At 33.3% G+C, this 14,146-nt stretch overlaps 1 pseudogene; it reads left to right on the forward strand.

Moving 5' to 3' along the window:
• The first annotated feature begins 2,751 nt into the window (after positions 1-2,751).
• LOC120185470 lies at positions 2,752-7,322 on the forward strand (annotated as a pseudogene).
• Positions 7,323-14,146: the final 6,824 nt, after the last annotated feature.

Genomic DNA, 14,146 nt, shown 5'->3' on the forward strand with positions numbered 1-14,146 from the left:
GTCTTTGAGGCAACCTCTGTCATTGAACTATAAAATCATCAATTAAATAAAAAAAATCAATTTATATATATAATCCTTGATTATAATCGTGAAAAAAATATTAAATTTATTTTAAAAACATTTAAAATTACATTTAATTTGAGTCTTTTCCCCTCAAGTGCAAAATATTTTTAAAAATATATAAAATTAAATTTAAAAAGCGGACGATAAAACTAAACTTGATTATAAATTTAAGATTTATATACTTTTAAAATAAAATTAATATTTTTTCTCGTTTATAATTAAGGATTATATATAAATAGAGTCTTTTTATTTAATTAATGGTTTTTATATTTCAAAATATGTAATTTGAAAACTACACAATTTAATTTTTGTTTTGATATTGACGTTGTACAATATAGATTGTATTCAGTGGTCAGGCATCCTTATCTCATTCCCTTGGTCTTGAGTTCGATTGGAAGTTAAATAATTAAATAAAATAAAATTTAAATTATATAAAATATAGTTTAGTTTAATGGTGACATGTCACCATTTAAATTTATTGGATTAAATTGAATTTAAGACCAAATTGATTGAATGTATAAATGTTGAGGACCAAATACAGAATTATATTAATATAGTTAACTGCAATGTCAATACTTTTATCAAATGACAAGTGAATTTATTGACATTATTTAAATAATTTAGTGGTTTGATCAATAAAATTAAAAAATCAATGACAAATATAAAATGATTGAATAGTTAAGTGGTCAGCTATATAGTTTACCCTAAATATTTTGAAGTATTATCTTGAAAGAATGTGTCTAAGTAATAATTTGAGAGGAGAAAAATCTTAAAATAACTGCTTAAGAGAATGTGCTTAGTTTATATACTCAGTCATACTATGAAGCTATGGGAAAGGGTGATAGAGGCTAGGTTGAGACAAGTTACTAGGGTTTCGGAAAACCAATTTGGATTTATGCCAGACAGGTCTACCACGGAGGCGATTCATCTACTTCAACGACTCATGGAGAAATATAGGGAAAAGTCTAGAGATCTTCACATGGCGTTCATTGACCTTGAGAAGGCTTATGATAGCGTTCCCCGAGATACGATTTGGAAGACTTTGGAAACGAGACGAATCCCAACTGCTTATACCTGGGCGATTCGTGATATGCATTGTAGATCTACTACACACGTCAGGACTACAGTTGGCGACACCGAGACTTTCCCGGTGGAAATCGGACTCCACCAGGGGTCGGCTCTTAGTCCTTACATCTTCGCCTTGATTATGGACGACATCTATTGTGCGACACCAGACGGTGTACCATGGTGTATGCTTTTCGCTGACGACATTGTCCTAGTTGTTGAAACAAAATCTGAGTTGAATAATAGACTGACTACCTGGAAGACTGCTTTGGAAGAAAAAAGTCTAAGGATCAATATTGAAAAGACAAAGTATTTATGTTCAAACTTCAGTGGGGACCAAAACGATGAAGATGTAGAAATATGCATAGAAGGACACGTTCTCCCCTCAAAGGATTGTTTCAAGTACCTAGGGTCTATGATACATAAAGATGGGGGTGTAGATGATGATGTAACACACGTATAAAGGCGGGATGGCTAAAGTGGAGGGCTGCTACTGGAGTTTTGTGTGACAAGAAGGTGCCTCTAAAACTTAAGGGAAAATTTTATAGAATGGCAATAAGACCAGCGTTGTTGTATGGATCAGAATGTTGGGCAACCAAGAAAGATCATGTAAGGAGGATAGAGGCTGCAGAAATGAGAATGCTTCGATGGACATGCGGTAGGACTCTGTGGGATATGACAACAAACTCTACTATTAGGATGTCCTTGGGGGTAGTGCTTGTTTCTGAAAAATTGAGGGAGGGAAGACTACGGTGGTTTGGGCATGTCCTTAGGTGACTACCGTCGGATGCGGTCAGGAGGGTAGAGTCGATTACAGTCGACGGTGCCAGAAGGAGAGGACGACCAAGGCGGTAGTGGGAAGACTGATTGAGATCTGATTTGATGGATTTAGCCCTTACCGAGGACATGACCTCTGATAGGAAAGTATGGAGACTAAAGACTAGGGTAATCGAGTAGTGTGGGTCACATCTCTAGGGTGTATCATCTCTGTCTTCTTTTAATGTCTTTGTAGTAATTTCCATAAATTCTATTTTTTATACATTTTTGGTATTGGTATTTATGAAGGCTTAGAACTGGGCTTGCTATCGTGGACTTCTGTGTAATATTCTCTTCACTTTTAAATTTAGTCGGGTCTTACGTTTCTGTCTATATGCAGAGATTTTTTCGCAAGGATTTATTTGCAGGGATTACTTCTCATTTCAAACGCGCATATAATATTAATGATTTTGACTGCATATGAATACTGTTCAACTATGTATTTATGTATTTATTTATACATGCTTTGCATTTTATCTATATTTTTAATTTTCTGACTGCTGGAGGTCTTCCACGGAAGCTACTCTCAACTTGACGTTGGGGGCAGCCTACTACCCTACCTCCCCTTATCCATTGCATATGGGAATTGGGTTTTGTTGTTGTTTTTGTTTGTAATTTGTTAATTTTAATAAATGTATCAGTTAATTCAAAATTGGCAACTGAAACGATTCAAACAAAGAACAGTCCACTTTGAAACGACACCGTAATCAAGAACAAAATTATGGAAGGGAACCTTCTTTCTTCGTAAAATTCCTCACGCTCATCAACGCTCAAATTCAAACTTAATCCAACCCAAAAGAAGAATAAATTTTGTTTCCTCGAGAATCTACGGATCATTTTCAGAAGAAAACATTTGAATGCTATGAAACTCCTAAAAACCTGGGTCCTTTTTCTGTTCCTTCTGATTACGACCCAATCTAAGCCGTGGTTGGGGGTTAAAGCTCAAACTTCAAAGGATGAAGCTTATGTGACACTGCTTTACGGAGATGAGTTCCTCTTGGGGGTTAGGGTTTTGGGGAAATCGATAAAGAACACCGGGTCACCTAAAGGCATGGTCGTTTTGGTCTATGATGGCGTCTCTGATTATGCCCAAGAGACTTCTCAAGGTAAAAACTTGCGACTCGTTTCCTTCTCTGTTTGTTTTCTAAGAAAAATTAGTTACTTCACGTTTTACTGAAAGAAGAAATAAAATCACTTCTTTTTCATTGCTGTTTATGGAAGCTTGTTAGCTATATAATCAATGTTCTGTTAGCTAAAATCACTTATTTTTTATTTCTATTTCCGGGAACTTATAGGCTATATAATCAATGCTCTGTTAGCTAAAATCACTTCTTTTTCATTTCCATTTATGGGAACTTGTAGGCTATATGATTGATGCCCTGTTTGTTTGTTAGTAATTTTTGATACTTTGTTTCATCCTTTTGTTCTTCCTTGGTGGATAATTGGGCAGGCTGATGGGTGGATACTGGAGAGGATAAGTTTATTGGAGAATCCAAATCAAGTTCGGCCAACGAGGTTTTGGGGTGTTTACACCAAATTGAAAATTTTTAATATGACTAACTACAAGAAAGGTAAAAAAGATAATCCTTTTTTGGTTTCTTTTTTTTCTTCTATTGATTAGAGAACATGTATAGGTAGGATTAGGGATGAATATAATTGGATTTAGCTTATACTTGGCCTACTATCTGTGCATAAGCTTTACAGATAGTAAGTCTATGTTACCCGAACTCGTCTCCTTAAGGTATATGTGTCCAACCCATATTCAAATATGGGTATGGATGGGTGGGAGTAAAATCCTTACAAAATATGGAACTTAGGAAAAAATGTTTAGCTTACGAGTTGGATACACACCTGACCTGACACAGTGATGAAACTCCTGAGCTCATGTTACACAACTGTTGATGAATGGCTATTATGGCTTCTGAGCATCTTTTATAATGAGCAAGTTTAAAACCATAAATTCATTGAAACTAAACACAAAAAACTTTCTCCTTATTGAGGTGGAGGGTTGGAATTTACTAACATATACATTGCAAACTAAATTGCTCATATCCTAGGTTAAATTGTTTTGTTTCTTATAGTAAAATCTAGAACTTGAAAATATGTTTTATATAACTTCCATGAGAATATTATCCTTGCAATATTGTCTGGTTAGAACCAATATTTTGAATATTTAATTTTGTTACACCTCTAGCTAATCTAGGTTTTTAGTCAATTATGCCTTCTATTGCAATGCTTCTTCTGTTGATTGCATTTTTTTCACACTAGTTTTCTTGTGTAGTTGTGTATCTTGATGCAGATACTATAGTAGTCAAAAGCATTGAAGATCTGTTTAAATGTGAGAAATTCTGTGCCAATTTGAAGCCATTCTGAGAGGCTGAATTCAGGAGTCATGGTAGTGGAACCATCTGAAGCTGTTTTCAATGACATGATAACCAAAGTTAAAACTTTGCCTTCTTATACCGGAGGAGATCAAGGGTTTCTGAATTCTTATTACCCTGATTTTCCAAATGCACATGTTTTTGATCCTAATATGCCTCTGGATGTGTTGAAATCCCGACCCACTCCTAAGATGGAACGTCTCTCCACTCTATATAATGCAGATGTTGGTCTGTACATGCTTGCCAACAAGGTACCGCTATATATATCCATGCTAGTATTATGTTTTAAACTTTATGCCATGCTTCTAGTCTGTTGTTAGTCTTGTTTCACATGTTACATGTTCTGTACTAAAATTAACAAAGGGATACAGTTTAGTTTCGTTAGTAAAATACTACAATAAATCTTACTTTAAAAAGGTTTGAAGAGAAGAAAACAGATTTTCAACCATTAGGATGAGCATGATCTAGCAGGTTGCTACTCCCTTTCAGTCAATCTTTGCCTTATAGTCAAGCAGTTGAGATTCACAATATGCTAAATATGGAATATGATTGATTTTAAATCCCTTTTCCCAATTTGCTTTTCATGTATTTGAATCCTCAGTTTATGCACTATGATGACTGACTGTTGTAGGCTTTCTTGTTTTTAGATCTCAAGGGGATTGGAATCATTAGATCTTGTATTTGAATCCCCATTTTAATTATGCATTATGATGACAAACTTTTGAATACTTTCTCTTGCTTTTGGATCATGAAGGGAATTGTTTCAATCCTTTCCTTTGGTTGTAGGCTATACCATGATGAAACTTCCAATTGTGAAAAAGGAAACAAAGTTCTGCTGTTAGGTAGTATAATTTTTATTTTCTGTTAAAGTTTCCTTATCACTTTATGCATTATTTTGCAGTGGATGGTAGATGAGAGCAAACTTCGTGTTATTCACTATACTCTTGGTCCTCTTAAACCTTGGGATTGGTGGACATCTGGCTCTTAAAACCAGTCGATGTCTGGCAGGTATTATCAAACTTCTTCACAATTTATAAGAAAAGCTCCCGTGTATTCCCAATCCTTTTCGCAAATTGTGATAAATGTTAAATAAATTGTTTGCCAATGTTGCAGAATGTTAGGGAACAGCTTGAAGAATCGCTTCCTGGAACTGGTGGAGGCAAAAATCCGAATGACGAGCTTCTGGTCAAACTCCTCTTTCTTTTACCTTTCTGTGCTCTACTTTTTTGGTACAATCGTTCTTTCCTTCAGGTTAGTGACTGTTGATGTTGCTTTTTTTCTAAATTCAATTCCTATATGATTGCTGTCCTATACTCCCATTCCCAAACCATATTTCTTTCCGGTGCAGATAAGGGTTTCAATTTGCAGAACTTTGTTGGGCAATCAGATCAGACACCTCTACTACATAATTAGGTCAAGCAGAATAACTGCTTACACAGGTGTTTCTTCGTCTTCCACCATTAATGCGAACAATCAGGTTAGTTCCTTTCTTCATCTTCTAAGCTGAATTGATTCGGGTTTGATTAAATCCTGTTACCCTCTTTGTCTACTGAATTTCGATGTGAATTTATTAGTTGACTCGCTTCTATTATTTGATTTTGGTGTAATACAGTTTTCTAACGGCGGAGAGACCAAGGTGCCGCACTACCTTGGTGGGATTTCAATTCTCGTTTCTTTTATGGCTGCTGTGGTGTCCCTTGGAATTGGTATAGCAATTGTGCCTCGACAAGTGATGCCATGGACTGGTTTGCTTTTGATGTATGAGTGGACATTTACTACCTTCGTTCTTTTGTTCGGAGCTTTTCTTCATTTGATTTATCAATGGGGAAAGAGAACGGCAACTCGATCTGGATCAGTTTCCTCTTATACGGATTCTTTTGATTCGGATACTCAAAAAGGTTATTAACTTAGATCAAATACAAAAACTATTGTGCGTGATCATGAGAAAAGACGATGTTCGTTCCTTTTTCTCTTTAAAGTAATATCAGTTGATAAATCTTGTATATTCTTTTCAGGTCATCAGCGGCATGCATCCTCTTGTGATTTTGCGACTTGGTACTACGGGCTTGGGATGGCGTTTTTGGCTATCGCTGCCCCATCCTTACCATGTATTTTTGGGATCACTGCTCTTTTCTTGAGGTAATTCCTGTTGATATATTCTTGTTCTCTCTTGCCATTATGAACGAATACGTTTTCAATGCTTTTAGACTTTAGGAAGAAACTGAAAAATGAAGATGATAAATTAATGCTGACGTTATCTCTTCATACGTTCTTGTCAGCATCTATGTTGCTCATGACCCAAGTGCAAGTGTCGGGTACGGATATATGTCCAATTCTTGTATCATATTTATTTCCATGTTTTTCTCGACTTGAGAGGATCTTCGGTCATATCTCTATATCCATGAACACGAGTGTTGCAAGAAAAATGAAGTCAGCTGTATTGCTTTGTACCTTATATTTATTTAAGTACGTAGCGGTACCTGATACCCTTGTTTAACACATATTTGGATGTAGGTAAGGATATATGACCCTCCAAAAGGCCAAGTACATTAAGAAAAACAAAAAAAAGACCGTGGCAGACACAAACCTTATTTGCATTCTCAACTAAAACATAGACGAACATGGAGTGTTTTATGAGTTAAAACCTGGAATCTAATGTTTGAGAATCCTTATTTTAACATTCTTGAATTACTCTAAATTTCATCGTCCATGCCATTTTCACACCAGATTGGGGCTAATGGTGGTTGGAGGGCTTATTTTAGCTTCTTTCATGGCATATGCATCGGAGCATCTTGCGATCCGCTCGTTCTCGAAAGGTCTTGAACACGGGGACTCCACACCCTCCAGAAGTGCATGCTTCCTGTGTTGATACCAGAATGCTCTTGTTAGTTATCAAATATATTATTAGACTCATCGAAGATGGGTGTCGGATACAGAAAATGAAGATGGATGGCTCGCTCACGGTGGAATATGTATGGAGCACATGAATGCTCCAAGGAAAACGAAGAATCTCGGTAACATTGGCTAATAGCTTTATTTTTTGTGTAATTTGTATTTTATGTAACATACAATTACAATGGTTGCTGTGTATATCATTGCATAATTTTTTGTCAAATCAGAATTTAAAAAATTATTTTCTATTGATTTTATGATTATTTTTTTAGAATAGGAAAGGACATAAGCAAAAGGAATCCTTTTTTGAACAATATGAAAAGAATTTGATGACATTAGACACATACTTGAGGTGGAGGTGCTTGAAAAAAAAGTTCAACAATATATAATAAATTTTAAAATTAAGGTAATCAACATCCTAAAATGTTATAAAAAAATAATAAAATGTTTGTAAACTTATTAACTCGAGTTAGATCTTAGCATAATTTAGTTTATTGAGTTCAAATTTGAATCAATCAACTCAAATCAAGAATTAATTAAGTTTTAATTGAATTGAATTTGAACCAATCACAAGTCGTTTAACTTCAGCTAACACCTTTACTTTTTTTTTAACAAATTCTACTAATTCTAATTCTACTTAAAGGGGAGGGAAAAGAAGACTCTATGAAAAGAAAAGAAAAGAAAGTGATCTCAATAGATTTAAACTCATAATTTAAATAAATATTAAAAAAATGAGTAACTTGACTAACCGTTCAGCTCGAGCTTGTATTCTCTCAACCTTCACAGCTAAAGACAAACAGGTCATGACAGCTAGTGTCCCATCCATAGTTGTGACGAATATATAAATATTTTACTCGTTTCTTAATTGAGTTGGAGAGAATTAACTTTAAATATATATTTTTATACAACTCTTAATATATATGGATGAGTCTACCACGCTCGACGTGTAACATCCCAAACTATGGGTTAGTGACTCAATTGTAAAAGTTCAAAAGTTAGTGACTAAAGTATAATTTATTGAAAAGTGTAGGGACTTATATGGAAATTTTGGTGTAAGATTAAATTACAAAGAATGATGATTGGAAGGGCAAAATAGTCATTTGACCAATAAATGAATTAAAAATGGGATAAGATAAGGATATATACGTAGAGATGGATAGGAAGAGGAAAAAGAAAGTTTCCAGAGTTCTCTTTATCCTTCTTATTTCTCTCCATCGTGAACCAAGATTGCAAATGTGAGTTTTCTGGTTAGTTGATTATTTGTTAATTTTAAGTGGGTTTTGATCATTAGGTGATACTTAAGCTTAAGGAAAGCTTAAGTTGTTTTAAAATCAAAAGATGAAGAAGTTATGAAAGATTAAATAGAAGGGGTTTCGAAAGGAAATTCTGAAAAAAGTTAATAAAGGAACTTTGAGATGAAATTTGACTTGTCATCAATAAGAATAAGAAATTTATGAAGTTAGAAAGGATTTATAACAAAGTCGAAAGTTTATCAAGATTCTTAATTTTAAGAATCATGATTAGATATGGAAGATAATGATGGTTTATATGGATATAAGTTGATTTGAGTAAAGGTAGTTGAGTTTAATGGCATGATAGGGGCTTAAAATGGAAGATTTAGATTAGTATTGATGAATTTTCGGGTTTAAATAGTAAATTCTGAGTTAGGTATCAGTACTGCTTCAACCAAAATCAATACCATAAGCTTTAAATTGACAAATTATGCAGGAGGTATCAATACCTGGAGGGTAGTATCGATACATGGGGTACCGATACCCTAAGGAGAGTATCGATACCAGGAAATATCGAATGAAAAATGAGTATCGATACCATAACTAGGGAGGTATCGATACCCTATGAGGGTTATCGATATTACCCTAAATAGAAAGTGAAATTGAGCTTTTATTTTGGTCTAAGAAAGTAAGGATCAAATCATGATATTTAGAATGTTGATATGTATACAATATGTATGATTGAGTAGATATCGAACACAAAAAAGTTCCGGAATGACCATCAAGTTAGGATCGATCCAAAGAGATTATAATCATAAAAGTGGATTGTGAATTAAGTGAGGCTAAGGTGAGTGCATACTATAGATATAGAGTGCAATGGAATAAGACTTGTGATAAGTCTATTTCCTATATTGGTTTCATAGTCACATGGCTATGAACATGCATACATGATGACATTATAAATACATGCATAAGTTATATATGTTTATATGATGTATTAGATGACATATGTGTAACATCCCAAATTATGGGTTAGTGACCAAATTGTAATTTTCAAAAATTTGGTGACAAAAGTATAAATCATTAAAAAGTTCAATGGTTTAAGTATGAATATTTCAGTATTGGATTAATGGTAATTATGGAATTATGGAAGGGATATAATGGTATTTTTATGGAAAAGATATTTATCTCTTATTAAAAGAGATAAGCATATGGGTGGAGAGTATCTAGAAGCTTATTTTCTTCTTCTTCTTCTTCTTCTCCCCGTAAGCTCCATGGCAAAGGTAAGATTTCTTAGTTGTTGATTATTAGCTAAAATTTAAGTGGGGTTTTAATCATTAGGTGATACTTAAGCTTGGGGAAAGCTTAAGTTATCTTAAAATCAAAAGATGAAGAAGTTATAAAAGATTAAAGAAAATGAGTTTCAAAGTGAATTTCTGAAATAGAGTTAATAAATCAACTTTGAGATGAAATTTGACTTGTTCTCGATGTGAATAAGAAGTTATAAATGTTAGAATCGAATTTAGAACATGTTGAAATTTGAGTATGATTCTTGAATTTCTTAAGGAGAATAGGATATGGAGGTTAAAGAAGTGATTATTGAGTAGAAATGAGTGCAAATATATATATGTAAGTTAGGAATATGAAAGGGGATGAAATATAAAACATTTGAGTTGAATTAAATGGATTTTGGGCTTAAAATGCAAATTATGGGCAAGGTGTATCGATGCATATTGAATGTGCATCGATGCACTCTTTAAAGAAGAAACATCGAATGCAATTGGTGCATCGATGCATAAGGAGTGCATCGATGCATCCCTTTAAAATGAAAACATCGAAGGTAATTTGTGTATCGATGCACATGTTAAAGAATGCATCGATGCACTGTAGAATGCATCGATGCACTTCAAGGGGAAATTGAAAAGACATTTCTTTTGGTCTAAGAAATGATAGATTAGTGTATATCAATTGGATATTGATATGTATCAATGTATGATTATATAGATATCGAGCACGAACAAGTTCGGGTCGATTGGCAAGTTAAGATTCGATCGAAAGAGAGGAAAATCATAAAGTGTATTGGAACGTAGTGAGGCCAAGGTGAGTGCACATTAGATAGTGTATTATGTATTAATGGAAATAAGACTTGTGACAAGTCTATTTCCTATAGTAGAATGCATGAATTCATTAATATGAGTATATGTTTGATATATTATATGTGTGTTATTGATTGTTACATATATTAATGATATGAGTGAATAAATGTTTACATGATACATGTTAATTGTCCATGATATATGCACCCATGATAATATGATGTAAGTTAAATTATGTAATATGATACATAACTGTGAAATACGTGAAGGAATGTATATATGATAAAGATTATATAAGAGAATATATAAGATTATCAAATAAGTTATGAGATAAGTTATATGACATTGATATATAGGCTAGATGAAAGTATACACATGAATATATGTACAAGTTTATATGTTACTTTATATGCTATGGGATATACCCATGAACATATGTGATGTGATATATGCTATGAGAAATGACCCATGTGACTAAGTGTGAAATGATATAAGTTACATGAGGTGAATGATATAATAAGAAGCTATGGGATAAGAAGATATGAGTTTATGTGATATGATATGAGATATATGGTTACACATACATGTGGTATGTGACAGAAGAGAAAGAATACGTGATATGAAAAGTTATAAATGATATATGCACCCATGATAATATGATATAAGTTAAATTATGTAATATGATACATAACTGTGAAATACGTGAAGGAATGTATATATGATAAAGATTATATAAGAGAATATATAAGATTATCAAATAAGTTATGAGATAAGTTATATGACATTGATATATAGGCTAGATGAAAGTATACACATGAATATATGTACAAGTTTATATGTTACTTTATATGCTATGGGATATACCCATGAACATATGTGATGTGATATATGCTATGAGAAATGACCCATGTGACTAAGTGTGAAATGATATAAGTTACATGAGGTGAATGATATAATAAGAAGCTATGGGATAAGAAGATATGAGTTTATGTGATATGATATGAGATATATGGTTACACATACATGTGGTATGTGACAGAAGAGAAAGAATACGTGATATGAAAAGTTATAAATGATAATGCCCATGTTATGTGATATGAGAGCTAGGGGTATAGTTGGCATGCCAAGAGTCGAGGGTTTACCTAGGTTCTAAGGAACATATGGACAGTTTACCTAGGTTCTTCGGGACCTATGGACAGTTACCGAGGATCTTTATGACCTCTGGATAGGTCCTTCGGGACATTTATACGAGCTGTGGTGATAGCATAGTGGTGCACAACCTCAATACACTCACATATCTACAGTTCTCACATGTGTACATGGGCTAATAAAGAGATAATTGTGAAATCAATGTATGTGATATATGTATATGAATTGCATGATATGATATATGTGTGATATGGGTTATTGTATCTGTTACATGAATATATATTGATGTATATGTGAGTGAGTATAAATGACTTATATATGATGATATAAGAATTTTTTATAAGTTATATAATATGAATGTAAGAGATCATATGAATAAGAAATAAGAGATATGAAGTATAATAGTATAGGAGCAAGATAAAAACATAAATGATGATATGCATGTAATTGTTATATGAAAAGCATGTGAGTGAGATGATTTGATATGATGTGTATGATGTGATAAAAATAGTTGTTCCTGCATGATTACAAGTTAGAGTTTACATTATATATTTATTCGCCTCACTAAGTCATAGACTTAGCGTGTGAGTGTTTCACACGCAGGTTCTTACAAGCTTATGGATTGTTGAGGTACAAGTCAGGTCAGCATTTTTCCTTACAAAGTTTCAGATCAGAAAATAGATGATTTAAATGTATTTTATGGTTTAAAAGTCTAGTTGGCATGTATTTAAAAGATTTGAATTGTATAAGCTCTGAATAGTTTTGTAAACGTTTTGAGTAAGTTATATGTTATAAAAGTTTTTAAATTACTCACTAATTTATTCAAGTAAATGTTTTAAAAAGTCAAAGTGACACTTCAGACTCGGATCCAGGTCAGATTCGGGTTGGGGTGTTACAATATGATTCATGTAAACATATTTAAATAATATGTTATATGAGATGAGATTGATGATTATATGCACATGTGATATGTGAAAGAATAGAAGAAATATGTGATCATAAGAGCAATGATATGAATACATGAATATATGAAGCATAATGATAGTGCCCATGTTATGTGATATGAGAGCTAGATGTATAGTATGCATGCCAAGAGTCGAGGGTTACCTATGTTCTTCGAGACATATGGATAGGTTACCTTTGTTCTTCGGGACATATAGACAGTTACCTAGGTTCTTCGGGACCTATGGACCGGTCCTTCGGAACATCGATTGAACTGTGGTGACATCATAATTGTGCACAACCTCAATGTACTCACATACCTTAAGTTCTCAGTAATGTACATGAGCTTATCACAGGTATCAAAAGTTTTGGTATTAATATATGTTATCATGTTATTATTCTTTACACATAAGTACATGTGACATGATTGAATTAATAGATTGCATGTTCATATTTATAAGAAATGTATCATTATTATATTTTTATGTCTCACTAAGTCTATGACAAAGCGTGTAAGCGATTTACACGTAGGTACTGAAAAGTAGGAGGATCAAAGCTAAGTTCAACAGAACAACATATTTCCACTCGAAGATCAGATCAGAAGTAAAATTTCATATTATGTTTTTTGGTTTAATAAATAGGTTGGCATGTAAACAAAGTCATTAAGTATGTATGCTCTGATCGAGTTTGGTAATGTTTTGAACGTATTTTATGTAAATTATTCAATAGTATTTAGTAAGAGTTTAAAAGAATTCACTATTTTGTACAAATAAATGTTTTGAAATGTTAATGTGACACATCGGATTCGTATCCAGGTCATATACCGGTTTGAGTGTAACACGACGAGCACCGTTGAACACCACTATCGATAAGCACCGCTGAGCATCTTTAATTTAATTTATGAAAATTTAAAATTCTAAATGACTCAACGTAAAATTATACATTAGTTAAAAATTTAAAAGTAAATTATTTACAATAAAATATTAATTACATTATTTTTCATAATCTTTTTTTAACAATAGTTGGATCAAATACCAACACCTAAATTAAAACCCTAAATATTTTTTTCTTACCATTAAAGTCGCAGCCGCCGTTAGTCTCTTCCACCGGCGAGATAGTCGACGACTGTTCCTCCATCCCTATATGGCTGTTGTTCGAGCCCGACCGATGTTTCTCACCTTTCGCGTAACAAATCCGATAAGATAAGCTTTATTTATTTTTATTTTGTTTCGGACTTAGACGGTTGTCCAAGCTGTCACCAGTAGATGTCGTCTCACCGGCTATCACCGCCTTCATTTGCAGTGGTCGCAACTGCCCCTATACGAGGAACGCCATAGATTACTTACTTCCTCTAGTCCCTTAATTATCAAACCCTAACCACAACCCTAATTTTCCAATTAGGCTAAATATAAAACCCTAATTTCCAAATCAAGTATCATAATTTCCAAATCAGAACCCTAATTTCTAAAATTGAACCATATTTTCTATATTAGAACTTTAATTCCCAAAT

Source organism: Hibiscus syriacus, unplaced genomic scaffold, assembly GCF_006381635.1.
Source record: "Hibiscus syriacus cultivar Baekdansim isolate YM2019G1 unplaced genomic scaffold, ASM638163v2 tig00113123_pilon, whole genome shotgun sequence".
Taxonomy (NCBI): domain Eukaryota; kingdom Viridiplantae; phylum Streptophyta; class Magnoliopsida; order Malvales; family Malvaceae; genus Hibiscus; species Hibiscus syriacus.